The sequence below is a fragment of the Centruroides vittatus genome, unplaced genomic scaffold (assembly GCF_030686945.1).
Source record: "Centruroides vittatus isolate TY-2023 unplaced genomic scaffold, ASM3068694v2 contig_89, whole genome shotgun sequence".
NCBI lineage: Eukaryota > Metazoa > Arthropoda > Arachnida > Scorpiones > Buthidae > Centruroides > Centruroides vittatus.
In genome coordinates this window covers 1,574,530-1,591,686 of record NW_027122580.1, presented here as the reverse complement: position 1 = coordinate 1,591,686, position 17,157 = coordinate 1,574,530, and the positions used below count along the sequence as shown (strand labels likewise).

The 17,157-nt window shown below is 32.3% G+C and overlaps 1 protein-coding gene across 2 annotated transcripts in view; it reads right to left on the bottom strand.

Moving 5' to 3' along the window:
- The window catches only part of LOC136983828 (neurocalcin homolog), an 88,494-nt gene that overhangs the window by 26,483 nt on the left and 44,854 nt on the right, over nt 1-17,157 (bottom strand). The window lies entirely within an intron of this gene.

Here is a 17,157-nt window from a genome sequence, read left to right as displayed (position 1 = left end):
GTGTGATGTAACGTAACATACGGCGCAGTATGTTGCTAATGTAATTCCATTTTTACAACTACATTGTATGGCAAAAACTTCTACGCCCAAATACTGACCTATTTGATATCAACGAATGGCGATTCGCAATTAAAAAGAAAACAAAAAAGGGGCAAAACTTTTAGAATTTTCACACAAAAAAAATTAACCGTAACACTTCTCTCCTCATTGATCTAATTTTTTTGAAAAAATAAAATAAAATCAGCACCATTCAATAGTGCTTATTAATTAAAGTTTGTTAAACAGAAGGGGAAAAAATTTAATTGAATAAAATTTCATTAAGTCAATTCGCCTTTACAACAGAAGAAAGGCGATTAAAAATATTTTTAGTCGTGCATATCGAAAGAAAAACACGTTCATAAACGTTTACTCCGGTGCAAAAAGTCCTCTTTGCATACATAAATCCATATTTAAATAAAGGCCAGACTTGTTTATCCAGCGTTTCGATGCGAAACTCGATAAGGTAAGACACAAAGGGGTACGGCCTATCTAAAATAATTAAACTTCGATTTCCGATAATATCGCCGATTAAAGCCAACTTTAGTGTATTTATATGATTAAGCTCATTAATTAAACATTAATTATAATTATAAAATTCATCTAAAGTTTACGAACGATGTTAAAATTCTTGCGTAAATTGAGCTTTTTGGAGGGTTCAAAAAACCGGTTTATTTAGAACATAAACATAGCTCTGTGGCGATTCGTTCGAAAATTACGGACATTTTCCGACCCCGACTAGTAGAATATTGAAAAAAAAGGATTAACATTTCACCACCTTTACTTGTGTATTCGAAATGTTTCCTCCCGAAAAATTAATTTAAAGAAAATACAGTATATATTGTTTATAAATTTCGTTTTTACGCCTGTGACGTCAGGCACGTCGTTGAAAAGAATTTGCATACAATTCCGAAGAGAATATTGTTAGGTAAGTTCGAGTGGAAATGCGTAAATACAACCTTCAAAGAAAACTCTATTTTCGGAGATTTTACACGTGAAAATCAAATATTCCTCTTATACAAATAATGGTAGCGTAGCCTAAATACTTTTTCTTTCGATAACTTATTAGTTTATAGGTTAAACAAGTAGACGGCGACCGACTATATTTACTTAGTTTTCTCTACCTGTTTCTATAAAAATTTAAAGATATGCCACTAAAAAAGTACATAAAAAAGTACATAAAAATTTACAAATTTCGTGAGGCCGGAAAATCTCGAAAGACTATTACACGGTATGGTCCAAAACTCGGTTAACCGTATTTTGTTTTCGTCAAGCAGTTTGCGTGTATCGAACGAGCATCTCGGTCCGTAAATGATAAGATATTTGAATAAGGCAGAAATTTAATCTTTATGGTGGCTAAGTGACTTTTGCACCATTCGGTACTTGGTCAGGTTTTCTGGCAAAATCTGCGCATTAAATTCACAAATACGACTTATTACCCACCCGTTATAGATTAGGAGAGTATCTTAATTGATATTTATCGATTATCCGGGCTACGGGATTAAAAGCAAAAACCGACCAACGGTTCAAAAGATCGAATATGTTAAATAATTCGAAATATGTACCGTTCGTGAATAAAACAGGACAGATCGAAAAGTCCGTGTATCGTCACGACGATACGCCTCGTTTGCGCCACGATCTCGCGATCAACGACATAGCTACCGATAAATCGAAATTATTGAACCGTAATCTATCGTGACTTTTGACTATAGACATTATCTATCGCGACATATTATTGGCGAGTTATCAATGCAATCGTCGCTCCCTCCCTATCTACTCGTTTATTTCTAAGTAATAATTCCATTTTCGGTCGTAAACAACGTCAGAGTCGAGCGCACAAGAAGGGGATTTATTTTTTTTTCCTTTTTCAACGCAATTAACGCACTCCCTGCAAGGTTATAGCGAAGGTGAAAGCGCACTTACTGATCGTTAACGTGATTCGAGGCATTCAACAAGAATGAATCGAAGTTAATTTCAATGAAACACTAAGTATTTCGCAATAGAAGAAACTAGGGAAAAGCACACCGCCCAAACAAGTAGTTGTTTATCATCTAATTTGCCGAGAGTATACGTCACTTTCGCTAACATAAATCAAGTCACCAATCTCTGCACTCCCGCTAAATCTCTTAATAAATAAGATTACTTATCTCTTTTGTAACTCCGTAGTGTAAAAAATAAACAGAAACTAGTATAAAACTTTCTTACTGCGCTATGGATCAGTTTTTCAGAGGGAAAAAAACCGTTTTCGATAACCTAAAAACGACTCCTTAATAAAATTTTATAGCAATTTATTGATAAAAAAGACTTCATCGATTATTTTCTACAGAAATACAATCCAATAAAAAAATAAAGAAAAGGTTTCAGTGGAAATGCTATTAGAATAATATTTTTCAAGGATGTTTTCATGCTCAGTTTGCATCGGATAATGGAACTGTCGCATTTACATTCCGAATTTTCATTAAAGATACATTCTAAAAATGTCGAGTTATAGTTTAAATATTTAGCCAAAGTATTAAATTATATTTAAAAAAAAATATTTTTGAATAGTTAGGTAGCCACTTACTTCTAGCAACTGTTACGGGACGTGAAAAAGTCGTGTTCGTGACAAATTTCGCCGAACACACCAAAAATTCCGTACAGAAAAAAGAAATTTACGTGCGACTCTAATTGGTGAGAACGGTAACACCTGTACGGATTTTATTTTTAAAGACCAATTTCGGGAGGAGTCGCGCTCGTGGCAATGAGAAAATTCGTTTTGTAAGAGACGATAATTTCTTAAAACTTGAAACAAATCTCTATATTTTTAAATTATTATTCATTATTCGCTAACATTCAATTCTGCTTAATGAAAATCCTTAACAGCATGTAATATACTTTGGCTCGTTTTCCAATCCACACCCAATGGGTGGAGTGGACCTTATTTCGATTTATTTCGTTACCATACGGATTTTCCGAAATAAATTGCGGTTTGAGCCCAATTTTCAGATTTTGTTCCACGACAATGCGTTGGAAACGATGACAAATCGCCTCAGAAAATGGAAAATTAAAAATAATCATTTATTTTTTTTAAAAGCATCGGATTAACCTTTGACTTTTTTACGAATCATTAGCCGTTTCCGAATCGATGCGTAACTAAAATATGACTGTAAAAGCATTAAACATGGAATTTTAATCAAGTAATTCACTTTTTACGTTCGAATTATTATTATAACTAATTTTATACAAAAAATACGTCCATATCAAATAAAGTCGACAAAAATTAATTTAAAAAACAATATTTGAATGGATGCAAACGAAATCGTATGTATAGTGTGACTGAAAAATCGGTTAAACCGGCTGTTTGCGAGCAATTTGGAAATGTGTGTTTGTGATGTATCCAAGCGTAATATACTTGAATAAATAGGAGAGTATCTTAATTGATATTTATCGATTATCCGGGCTACGGGATTAAAAGCAAAAACCGACCAACGGTTCAAAAGATCGAATATGTTAAATAATTCGAAATATGTACCGTTCGTGAATAAAACAGGACAGATCGAAAAGTCCGTGTATCGTCACGACGATACGCCTCGTTTGCGCCACGATCTCGCGATCAACGACAAAGTCCTCCCTGGATCACCCTATGAATTTTAAAAACAACTTCGATTAAAAAATAATCTATTCTGAATAATTTTGAGAAAGATTAAAAAATAATTCACTTTCATTCAGTTGAATACTATATATATTATGAAATTACAAGTTTAAATGTATTAATATTTTAATTTTTTTTAAATATTTTTAAATTTTATTCTCGAATCACGGATGAACGAGAAGAAATAGTACTGTAATGAAATAGTTAAATCTGTGTAATTTGTATGTCTTTTATTACATTTTATCCCCATTTTACTGTGTTAATATAGAATATGGAAAGGAATCACAATTACAGATTAATGATTATTATAGATTAGATGCCATATGAGAAATAAAGAGAATTTTCTGTAAATGGCGAGAAAAAAGTCGAAAAAATCGATAATTGATTCGAATATCTAAAGCTAGAAGTCGAGTCGAAATTCGACTTGATATTATTTCATCGACGGAATACCGTGCAGAATGATATATGCAGTTTCCGGCAGCGCAGTTATAAATTTTTGATATTCAGTTTTAATATTAGCCAAAAACATACGTAACACAGTAGAGTTTCTCGTAACAATTATGCGGAGTTACGCGGTGTCCTACGAGTGCATAATGCGGTGGTTTTCGACTGGGATTCCGCGACACACTAGGATAAAGCAACGAAACTTTAGGGGTGCCCGAAATATTGTGCTGAGTAACCCATAACACTTCTTGTGTAACATAATGTGTCGTTTCATTACTTATTGTTCTCGGACCTGTCGGCGGTGGAGAGAGGCTCGAACCACTTAGGTTTCCAAGGCATCTAGCGTATTATATAATAAAACAGCGTTAATATATTGTACTATATTTTTCTACATGTAAAATTTGGCAAAATAATAGTAATAATAATAATTATCCAACATGTTAAACAACACGCAATATGGTTATAATATCAGACATGAAAAAAACAACCCAGTTTACCCTGTCACATCTCGTGTACATGGACGATATAAAACTTTATGCATCCACACAAAAACAATTTCATCAACTCCTACAAATCACACATTCATACACCAAGAACATACAAATGGAGTATGGCCTAGAGTCTAGGCCTGGCCAACCCAAATTGTTTCGCGGGCCACTTTGATCACGCGTAAAATTACGGTGGGCCACAATTTAGGCAAACACGCTTTTAAAAAAGTAAAACAAATACAAAATGAATAAGATTTTATTGTTATACCAAGAATTCGTACTCGCACTTGTGCATTATAACAATGACACATGCAAATTTTCATTTATTTAATTGTTTTGGTATAAACACATAACTGGAAACAAAAGTTTTAATAGATATATAATATTGCTTAGCGGGCCACACAATTTAACGTGACGGGCCACGTGCGGCCCGCGGGCCGCGGGTTGGCCAGGCCTGGCCTAGACAAATGCAAAACACTTCACATAAAAAAAGGAATCCTGAAGAAAGAAGATTCATACTAGATACATCCAATACACCTTATTGCTGAGAACATATATTTATTACGTATAACTAACGTTTTCGGCCCACTTTATGGGCCATCCTCAGGTTACAGTTGTTCGACTCTAATACAAAATCGAACACGTTCAAAATTAAACTAAATTAGAACATACATTTTAAATTTAAACAAATAGAACAAGTATAACACCAAATAATAAATAAGAAAATCCAAATAAAACACAAATGTAAATGCAAATAAAATACGGTGACTGGCCGTAAACATTAAGGAAAAATTCCTTATCCTTTAACGCATATATCTACTGAGCCTCTGTAGATTCATCCATAACGGAGAAATGCGAAATTTACAGAGCGGGTTTGTCTGGCAGATGTTTAAATTATAAGGATGCGACGGGGTTACCGTCATCATGGAAGTACTTGGTAAAAAGTAACACACATAATAATGCTTCTACAGAGGCTCAGTAGATATATGCGTTAAAGGATAAGGAATTTTTCCTTAATGTTTACGGCCAGTCACCGTATTTTATTTGCATTTACATTTGTGTTTTATTTGGATTTTCTTATTTATTATTTGGTGTTATACTTGTTCTATTTGTTTAAATTTAAAATGTATGTTCTAATTTAGTTTAATTTTGAACGTGTTCGATTTTGTATTAGAGTCGAACAACTGTAACCTGAGGATGGCCCATAAAGTGGGCCGAAAACGTTAGTTATACGTAATAAATATATGTTCTCAGCAATAAGGTGTATTGGATGTATCTAGTATATTTAGTTAGTGAGTTTTTCTAGGCTGAGTTTGAGTTAGTGAAAGAAGATTCTGCACTTGGAAATGGAGACGTTATTGAATCCATGGAAGAGGGCGAGTTCTATACGTATTTAGGATTCCAACAGGCCAAACTAACAGAACATGCACAAATAAAACAAAGATTAATTAAAGAATACCAAAAGTAGGTTAAATGCTATTCTCAGAACACAGTTCAATGCAAAACACACAGTTAAAGCAATAAACACGTATGTCATCCCAGTACTCTTATTCCTTTGGAGTTAGACATTGGACTCACACAGATCTTGAGCAACTCCAACACTTACTAAGCATAGACATCATCATCCTAAATCTGCCATAGAAAGACTAACCCTTCCACGTAAAGATGGCGGACGTGCCTGATTGACATAGTTAACCTTCACTACAAACAAATACAGTCATTGCCAGAGTTTTTGTATGTTGTGTCATGTCCATATGTTGTGAGTGTAAATTTAATGGTGTGTTACATTAAAAATTGCCGGGACGAATTCACATTTAAGAAAAGATATAATTTCTTACAAGACTATACATTTACACGAGTCCTTATCCTTCCAGTCCCTTCATACGCTTTTCAGAGGCAATAACAAGTCTACGGCGGAACTGACCTTTTATTGGAGGCTACTGTCCGCCATCCAATGTAAAACAGTTATAGAGTCTTCTATGTAATTATTACGAGTATTTTTTAAGAATATGTATGCTACCGCTAAAGGACTCTATAACTGTTTTACATTGGATGGCGGACAGTAGCCTCCAATAAAAGGTCAGTTCCGCCGTAGACTTGTTATTGCCTCTAAAAAGCGTATGAAGGGACTGGAAGGATAAGGACTCGTGTAAATGTATAGTCTTGTAAGAAATTATATCTTTTCTTAAATGTGAATTCGTCCCGGCAATTTTTAATGTAACACACCATTAAATTTACACTCACAACATATGGACATGACACAACATACAAAAAACATAGACGTTAAGCAATCGTGGGCTCAAAAGGCACTCCATGGCAAGCATCCTTACGACCTGGCCCAGGATTTTGTTGGCAAAACTGCGTCAAACAGCTGGTTAGCTCGGGGATGCCTCTTTGGGGAGACGGAAGGATTCATGATTGCCATACAGGATCAAGTCATAAGTACAGAAAACACATACTAAAAGATACAACACTCACAAATGGCACGTGAAGAAAATGTCACATCATGCCAGAAACTATACAACACATCACCTCTGGTTGCAAGCTCTTGGCACAGACACATTATTTACATAGACATAATCAAGTAGCAAATATAATACACCAAAAACTTGCAAAGAAACACAAATTAGTAGACATCCACGAACCATACTACAAATACATTCCACAGACAGTATTGGAAAACAACACGCACAAAATGTACTACGACAGAGCCATAATCACAGATAAAACAATTTACCACAACAGACCAGACATCACACTCATTGACAAACACAATAAAATAACAAACAATATAAACATATCCATTCCAAACACTCACAATGTACAAAACACATGCACTGAAAAAGTCAGCAAGTACACACCCAGGAAATAAGGCGTCTGTAGAGGATGGATAGGGTGTTTATTGTACCTGTCGTTTTCTCCTCTACAAGTGTCATATCACACACACTACACAAAAGCCTGGGCACATTACAATTGAATAGAAATACATATATCACACTACAGAAGGCCACTATATTGAATCGTCATACTGTGAGGAAATTCCTGAATACAGACACACACACCGATACACTTCTTTAATTTTTGTTTTGGTTGCCATGCCTTGACTTTGGTCCGGCAGAGTACACAGCCACCGGTGTTAACAGAGTATATCTCACTTAACCCAACATAATAATAATAATGGTTGAGCCCCTTAATACACGAGAAAAGCAGTGAAATGATTGTAACAAATGTTCTTGAGGCCTAGTAAAATGTGAAGCCCGAACAAATGGTCCCGTTGATTCTCTAGAAAAATTATGCTCACTATCAACTTTTATTGTAGTTCTTAAATAAAGAAAATACTTGTTTCTTTAGAAATGCTATGTATTTGTTTCGAGTTCTCTATTTCTATGAGAACGCAAGTTCAAATCTCTATAAATCTATAGAGATTTAAACTTGAAGATTGGTCTTCCGACTTTTAATACCTACAGAGCCCTCCTGCCTCGGTATTATTTTTGCGGAACTTTCTCTAAGCAATAAAGTATAAAGTAAGGAATGTATGAAAAAGGTTTCAAAGCAGTTTATATTTTTTAAGCAATAAAGCTTCTTACAGTTACGTAAAGTTTATTTTTCGACATTTTAGTATAAAAATGAACTTTTTAAAAACATTTTTGCAGAATTCTTGACAACTGTGAAACGCTAGGGTTCCGCACCGCACAGTTTAAATATAGCCTATATTTGTCTATATATGTATAGACAAATACATGTAAGAAATGTTTTAAGTAGACGGTAACGTCCACTTCCGGATAAAAAAAACTTTTATAATTAAAAAAAAATGCAATTTAACTAGCTTAAAACAATTGCTGGGTAACACGTGCAATAATTTAGTGTCATAATTCGGCCATTGTATAGAAGCTATGCGCGATAACGTATCTTACAAGATGCTGAAACAAATACGGGATGGGCCAAAAGTCACTCAACAGCATTTCTCACAAACAACTCGGCAATTTGTGTGTACCGAAGCGATGTAAATAGCATACTACACGAGAACGATTTTGTAAAGTTTGTAAGCAATAAAGCATTTGAATAGAGCAATTTAGTGTTCGCAATGGTTCTCCGACTTTTAGGCCATCCTGCATAACTTATATCTGTCGAAGCTGTAAAAATTATAAATTTACATATAAAACAAGTGCATAATTAAAATTAATCGTAACAGTTAATCATCATCGGCGTTAAATATTTTTATTACAAAAATATCTTGACATTCTACTTATAATAAAAAAATAATAATTAATGAATTATTTACCTCTCCTGTGTTTTTAATTGAACAAATTTTTAATTTTTCATTATTTACTCTACAGAAAAGTGGCTAATTAACCTGAATAAATTGGCCAGATTTGCATACAACAACGAAAACATCCGTTCTAATTAATTAACGTTTGTTTGAACCGAAAACATGTAATTTGTTCAGAAATTTTTCATTCACAATAATGTATTTTTTAAAAAAAATCGTAATTAACTTCCGAAAACTGGCATTAAAATAAGCATAATGAATGCACTCGATAGTGAGTACGTAGGGTCTAAACCAGGGGTCGCCAAACTTTTTTATCGTCGACCCCCTACAACTTTTCAAAACCTCATATCGACCCCCACCAAAAAGTGTATGTTACAAATGAAAAAAAAGCTCTTACTATTTTAATACATTTCTTTTAATTTTACATTTATTGTATATATGTTAATAATAATTTTTGTAACCGACAATCAATGAGACGGATAAGCTTGATGATCCGTAGCAAGATTTGGTTCAAAATTTGTAAGTTTTAGTCTTTTCATCGACCCCCAATAATGTTATATCGACCACCTTGGCCACCCCTGGTCTAAACAGTGCAACAAGTTTTTCGGTCCTATCGTTTTATCCATGGTTAGCATGCTTTAAAAATGATTCCGTTCTTTCTGTTGATTGGTCGAAAGAGAAGCGCATGATAAACGTGGGATGGTCTTTCCATTGTTCGAAGTCTGTTTCTAACCAATCAAGAGAACATTTTATATATATATATATAATTTTTCTATTTATATGATGATTTTCGAAAAATCCCGAACAAATTTTCTTTGAAAATTTCTATCCAAAGACAGAAGAGAACGTTTTAATAATTAATATTCACTTGATGTTTTTAACAAAACTTTTATATAAATTATGAATAAAAGTGAATTGCAAATATTTATTTAAAAATTAAAAATATAGTCTGTATTTAAAAAAATCAAAAAATCTAGAAGCAATTGTATGTTGTATATTCACAAATAATTCACTTACAGACTTTCATTTAATTAATAAAAATAAATGAGGTTTATATTTTATGGATTTTATATAAATCTTATTAATTTTTTTAGTCGGAATTTCGATTTTCCAGTCTATATTCCTCTTAAGCCTTCCTTTTTCTCTCATTCCTTCGTCTACTTCCTCCATTATTACGTTATAGTAAGTGAAATGTCGGTATGACGAACACCAGTTTAACGTAATAAAAATTCCGCCCTTTACGGAAAAATAGTTCCATTATATCAAATCTATAAATGCACATTTATCATTTACTAATAATGAATGATTTATTATGTCAAACACTCTGGCAACAGAAATTTTAATCCTCAGTTATGGTTTCGTTTTGATGCAATTACTCTACGGTTTATTTCTTTTTAAGATTACGAGAAAAAATGGAGAAAACCAAAAAACGAAAGCAATTTTTATTGGAAGAGAATAATAAAATATCAGATATTCCGACCAATCGGTACTACTATATCGTTATATTAGTTGTTCGCTGGTGGTATTTTTTCATAACTTTATTACAGATTAAATTTTATTCTAATTTAATATAACTTACGTTCTGAAAATATGAAATTTGGTTTCATATAAATACTACGAATAGATAAATTGCGTTTTTAAAAACTTTCTTACTTCAAAACGTAAGCCATTTCTTTTATCCTTGCATTTTTGAATGTATTTCAATATAACGAAAATATTTCGATGGTCCCCTCAATTTCGTTATACCCACATTTCACTGTATACAAGTATTTGAGTTAACCCAATTGTATTCGGTAAAAATGTATGGTTGGATGCGCAAATAAAGTCGTTTTGGAATAAATAACTTGTACTGTACATTAGATGCAAAGAACGACAATAAAACTTATTATAATTTTTAGTTTTAATCTTAATCTAAACAGAAAAAGATTTGAAAAAAGTATTCTAGAGTTCTCCTTCGAGACACGCAACCCACGTTTGTCATTGCAGCAAACAGACAGCATCTTGACTTATACTCGTACGCTGACTTTATACTTCAAGATAAATTTTAATTTAGAAAAATCAATATATAAAGTTTATCCAAGGTCTAGATTCGGCATATCGGATTTATCCAAGGATTATGTAAAACGGCATCTCGGATTATTCAAATGTCACAGGAAATAAAACCTCAAACATGCAGAAAACAACAAAAACGATATTCATGTGGAATCAGAAGAATTCGTTTAATTATTAATCGATATCAAATCGCTTTCAGATTCAATTTTTATTATAATTCGATCTACGAAACGCTTTTCTTTTGAGTAATTAGCGATTTAGAAAGAAAATTGACTTTTCACCTTAAAGATAATGGACGACACGTTTAAACAACCGAGTGCCTTCTCGATGAGCATCATCAATCTCCAGAAAACAAATAGTGCATTCTGACGAATTTCAATCGCTCCATACTTTAAATAACACGGAGTCAATTATTTCGCTGCAAATACTAGGAACGAATTAATTCGGTAACAGATAATTATCGTTAAGCATGCCAAAAATCTGAATGATGCACGAAGATCTATTTATGGAAAATTTAGATTTTCTATACACACAAACACGGAAAATAATGAAGATTACGCAGTATTTATAAAGAATTCGTGAAGAGAAACGAACAAAAAATTTATTTTATTCGTATTTTGATGTTTGAATAATTCGAACGAGGATACGTCTTAATCAAGAGAACTTTATTTAATATTCCTTAAGTACAAATATGTCGAAGTACGTCATCTGTCAGGGGAGAAAGATGGATTTCGACACGAGCAAACAAAAGAAATGAAAAAACCTTCCGATTCAAGATTCTAAAGTTCTAAAGATAAAATACGAGTACCTTACAAAAATCAAAGATCGTGTTTAATTTACACAGCTTTTGTTACGTAACTTAGCATTTGAACAGAGTTATTCATGACGAACAAACTTAAAATACTTTGTTTTAGTATTTTCTAAGTCAACAAACTCGATCATCAGTTCCTCAATAACAAGAAGAGTAACAAAACGAGGCAACGAGTCGTTTCGACTTGATTAAATGATAACTTAAACTAGTTGTCGGCAGTCCTTCACGTGTTATTTATAAGTAACGGGCACTTCGACGTTATTTAGACCCACTAAAGCGATAAATATCCAAGAATAATTAGCCATTTAGGACTAGTACCGAGTTGTTAACTGTTGTTATTATTTAATTACGAGATGTTTTGCAATTCCCAAATTGTTCTGACTCATAAAATGATAAAAAATGTTTCGAAGAAGGAAATGAATTATTAATTATCGATGCGATAGAAGTCGGCTGTTTTCCGAGAAAATAATTTTTTAACAATTTAAAAAATACAGAAAAGCATAATTACGTTTATAAAGATTCTAAAATGGATTTAATATGTTGAAGATTTATAAAAATACAAATTAATGATTTAAATAACAAGAATTGTAAGTTAAAAATGGAACAGTAAGAGATGCTATTTCTACCGTTGCAATTTTATTGGTCGAATTAAAACTGTCTAGAAACTTATTTGCGTAGATTATTAAATATCAAATATAGAGAGTAGCCCAAAGTCAGTTGACCCATTATAAGGACTAAATTACCGTTTTATTTAATTAAACATTAAATACGACGAGCAATTAAAAGTCAATGTTATTTTAAATAGCCAACCAGAATCAAAGACTATATTAGCTATAACTTTAACTTCCAGTAAGATCCGCTCTCTGACACAAAATCTCAGATTATTCTCCTCGGTCCCGACTTAGTAGTATAGTATTATGTTTACGTTATAGCGAAGAATGCCCTTTCTTAGCGTAAACGTTAGAGAAATAATTCGCTACAGGTGTCGACGTTCGCATTTTTTGAAACGACCAACAACCACAGAAAGACGAATTAACCGTTCAAGAAAACGTTAATACATTTTAAAGACGTGCTATTTCAAATACGGTCTGAATCAAAAAGATAAATTTCAAGAAAAATTAATAACTATTATTATGTCACTTTTGGCAGAATTGAATTGATGGTATAAGGCGATGCAACACGTGGGCGATCTGCCAAGTGGAATATGCTTCCTGGGAGGACTTTATGGGAAAAATTGGCCCCTATTTAGCCGCTAGACACAAAGAAAATGCGGAAAACTGCACGTTAGTGGGACGCGAACCCGTGACAAACTATCAGTGTTCGATTGTTTTATCCACCCGGTCATATTTTTAGTAGAATAGGTAAGACGACAAATACATCTATCATAACATAAATCCTAAAAGTAATAATTGCCTCTTATTCGGGTAAAGTTAAAAATGTTCGCAGAGAATGTAAAATAGAGTAAAGCGTATTATTAAATACGACGTTTAAGGCTCCTATCGCGCTTCTAACACGGAAACAACCCGTCTTACACTTTATAACCTCGATTTTCGTTCAGATAACTCGATTTTTTAATATTTTACGACAGACACAAAGCAACAAATGAAATAAAATAGATTCCAAACTCTTATTCTTGCTTAAACGCTAGTGTAAGAAATTATTAAGCAACATTTTAAGGCTGTAATAGCGAGTCGTTTACTCGTCTTTTATATTTTAAAAACCAATAGTAACAAATAATTTAATCGTAAATGTTTCCATTTGTAAAACAAAATACTCCACTCCGAGTGCAGAAGTCAAAGAATTTCAAATGATTTCTCAATACTTAAGTAAACATTTTCGAAACAACATTTAATAAACGCGTGACATTATACATTTTTAGGAATTTTAATAAGATTCTTTTAAATAAACGAGCTCGTATCACAAAGGAAAAAATCCGTGTCAATGACGGTTTCTTCATAACGTGTAGAAAAATAAACGAAAAAAGAGATAATTAACAGTTGTAAAATAAAAAACAATAAATATACTATTGCAAAATGTAATAAAAATACGTTTGAAATAGTTTAGAACGTCGAAAATATTTTAAACAATTTGCTAAAAATAAAATAATTTTAAATGAATCGATGCATCGCATCCAATTTGAAGATGGTCATCTATAAATACCCCTTTTGAATCTTTATATATACGCATGATACGCAGCATTAATTGAAATCACGAAAACTTTATACATTCCGAGCATTAGAGATGTAAATGATAATCAAAATATTTTTTAACAGTTAAACTAGCATGCAATCAAAACGTAGCAAAATTCTGTTTCAACTCATTATTTGGCATTATATCGATACTATTCATTTGCATTTTACAGAACTATCGAATTTACGATAGGGAGATCCGGCAAAGCGGAGTCTCAAACGAAACGAGTTGATTGAAAACTTTACACACATTACGCTTATATTTTGCGTTACACTGTACTTTTCACAAAACTACACATAACAATGCCCGTGTTTTACGCCAGTATAATGTTTTCTTCTATGTATCTTCCACGATTTACTCTCTCTATGCCTACAACGACGATCGGTTGTAAGCGTGTTATGTATATAAACTTTCGTTGTCTTCATAAAAATAATTCATACCAACATTTTTCAGATATCTTGATTATGCAGAAAAAGAATTATTGCATTGATTTTCAACCGGTGCGCCGCAAAACAGCGCTATAACACGTTTGCGTATTACTAAAAGTACGAAAAGCGATATAACCACGTCGATAAAGAAGCAGGGGTGCCGCAAGAAAAAATTATCAAATTGGGAGTGCCATTATTAAAAATAGGTTAAAAGTAACGCAACGGAAAGACCAAAAAGTTGACGCAAAGCATCATTTCACTTTCGCCAATTGGTAGGTTAATTGATTGCCGGGCATACTTACACGTTTAAACGACACACTTAAACGAGTTCGCCATCATAATTAAAAATATGAAGATTGTCGAGTCGAATGATCTATCGTCTTTAATTTCACTTAAAAGGGATTTTAAAATTTTCAATTCTTATGCAGAAACTTTACGAAAATTCGAGTGTCTTCTATAACAATTAGAGACTTAAAATTTCATATATTCGAAGAGAAATATAAATTGTAATTAACTCATTTACATATTACACGACTTCCTCTCTCGATTCGTCATTAAATTTTTGCAATAATTACAAAAAATACTCCTCAAATATTGCAAATAATAATACCTTTTAACAGCAAAAATCCCAATTACGTCATTGCTTAACCACAATAAATACTCGATTAAAAAATAAACCTGTTTTGTGTCGAACGTTACTGAAAAAAGAAATTTTATAAACGACAAAACCTAAGATTCATTAAATATGCTCATAAAATATTAAAATGTGCGAGTGAAGTTTCGATTTAAATTTATAATGCATGTCGAACAATACATCATGCGACAACATAGAAAACTTTAAATGCGAAAATACAGTTAACACGAATCCAACAATGTCTAATTCCCAGAATTCATTTCCTTCGTTAATATATCTTTCCTGTATTTTCAAAAATAAATCTCGGACACGAACGAATATATTATATCAATTTTTCTTATAACATACGGGCGAGTGCTTTTGCATTTTATGGAAAATCTCCATATATTAATAATAATCTTTACGTTTCTAGTAGGTTCAGTCATCGTAAATGAGGCAGGAATAAGGGGAAAATCATCCAAAATGTATCCTTTTTTAATGAAAGTAAATGCTTTTAAATTGTTACAAATGTTCTTTAAACGTAATTTAATTTACTAAAATGTTAGACTTTGGACAAACAGATTTTAAGCTGTAAATATAATTATAGTCTAAGAAAAATTCTTGACCCAATTTTTTTTTTCAAAATAAATCACAGTCTACGTCTAAAAACCCACGAGTTCGTTCCAATCTTCGATTTCAAACTTCTTTTGTCTACTTTTTTGAATTTTTCGTATAAAATTTCTTTTAAAAGAACATATAATTTCGTTTAGAATCGCTTCACGCATGATTTTATTATTATATAAATATTTTTTAAATTAATTTTTAAGAGGAAGAAAATAGATTTGAAAAATCGATTCTCTAGGCTTTTATAAAATACTTAGAATATTTATCATTCTGTTTTCGATAAATTTTTACCACCGATCAGTACCAAAAATTACAAATTTCGAGTGAATTTTACACAGATTGTTCTTTGTCGACCATCTACTAACGTATTAAATGATTGCTGGAAACGTTGTTTCTTTTTTAGCTTCGTGAATAATATATAAAAGTAAACATTACCTATTATTTTATTACATGAAAACAATATGAATTATTAAACACGCGGTAAACATAAAATTGTTTGAACATAATGAACACTAATGAACATAAAATTCTACCGTAAAAGAGCGAGAAAATTAATATAGAAACGTACTGTACATTTTCGCACCTTGGGAGCGTCATATTGCTTGAAAAATTCCAATACTTTGTTCCTCCACGAATTTGATAAAGTGAAGTAAATTCGGTAAACAGTCTTAAGCAATAAGTTGCGATAGACAAAAGCAATAAGTAAAGAATGGAAGAGCGAGAAAGTGTGCACTCTAATGAAACTAAAAACATCTCACGATACCCAGTGTCTCCACCGACTTCGATTTAGTCGAATCTAAAGCTCGCACACCTTCTGCGCCCAATAAACCGCATCAACCCGCCGTTAATACTCGTTCACCCATACCAAAATAACTTAAATATTAAAAAAAGGCTCGTATACAATTCCCAATTTATTCCGCATCGCGTGAGTAGTTACAGGTAAACGAGCGATATGAAGCTTTTATGATTTATAATCTATAATTTATGGCATCGAAACACTATGCGGAAATCACAGATCATCTAGTAAATGGTGCACAGAATGTAATCCAGGTTCGTAAAGAAAAGCATCACAAAAGTTCTAAACTACTCAAACTAGAACCCCCCTTTTTTAACATAAAACACACAAGTTTTACTTGTAAAGAATTAGAAAAAATATAGAATAAAATCCGTCAGTAGTTAAAAATTAATCTTTAAACTTGGTAAGGCAGAAACAATATATCAAGACACTTTCCGTCGCTCTTTTTCGATATATTCACAATCGACGGGACGACTATATTATGAGATAATTCATTCGTTATTCTAGAAGTAAAAAACTTCGGAGAAAACTCTTCGCGTATTCTTATAAATTAATCTTGTTTTTTTTAATATTAACATTCGAGACATTTTCGTATTCTACACTGACCTAATAAATTTGTATAATCGGGACACAATCAAGGAAATTAATAAATTCTTGCACAATCAACAAAACGAGCTTTCATGTTAAATCTACAATAATTATAATGAGCGGCACGTAATTATGCCTAGAACAACATTAAATTTAAAAGAATAACCAATTATTTTAAACATAGTT